At 33.8% G+C, this 533-nt stretch overlaps 1 non-coding gene across 1 annotated transcript; it reads right to left on the bottom strand.

Moving 5' to 3' along the window:
* Positions 1-245: 245 nt before the first annotated feature.
* TRNAD-GUC (transfer RNA aspartic acid (anticodon GUC)) lies at positions 246-317 on the bottom strand. Its single transcript has one exon. It is a non-coding gene; the product is annotated as a tRNA-Asp (tRNA).
* Between the last annotated feature and the right edge of the window lie 216 nt (positions 318-533).

Raw genomic sequence — 533 nt, 5'->3', positions numbered from 1 at the left:
CGCATTAGATTAAGGAAATCTGTAACATTTAGTTAGTATTTTGATGTATATAATTATTAAATAAATAAAGAAATAAAAGCAACCTGTAGAAACCGATCGCGTTCCTGTGTCCTAACAATCCAGACCTTGTTCGAGGGGCCTTTTAAAAAATATATATTTGTCTATACTTGTAAAACAACAATTACATTTTATTATAAATATTATATTTTATTTAATAAAAAAAAAAGCGGACTACCTACGACATACTCCCCGGCGGGGAATCGAACCCCGGTCTCCCGCGTGACAGGCGAGCATACTGACCACTATACTACCGGGGATATGTCTGAGAGCCTTAAAATAAGCAATGGTACCTTCTTCGTACATATCAAAATAATATTTAATGTAATACAAAATAATACCGTTGACTACGAATATATTTGTACTAGCTGACCCGGCATACGTTGTGTTGCCATATAAATAAAAAAAATGGTAAGGGTGAATAACCCTTATCACTTAGGGGTATGAAAAATAGATACTAGTACTAGTACTAGTAT

Source organism: Epargyreus clarus, unplaced genomic scaffold, assembly GCF_041222505.1.
Source record: "Epargyreus clarus isolate Ecla_fem2 unplaced genomic scaffold, WU_Ecla_fem_2.2 ptg000008l, whole genome shotgun sequence".
NCBI lineage: Eukaryota > Metazoa > Arthropoda > Insecta > Lepidoptera > Hesperiidae > Epargyreus > Epargyreus clarus.
Note: the sequence above shows the minus strand (reverse complement) of the source record. Positions and strands in the feature narration are given on the sequence as shown.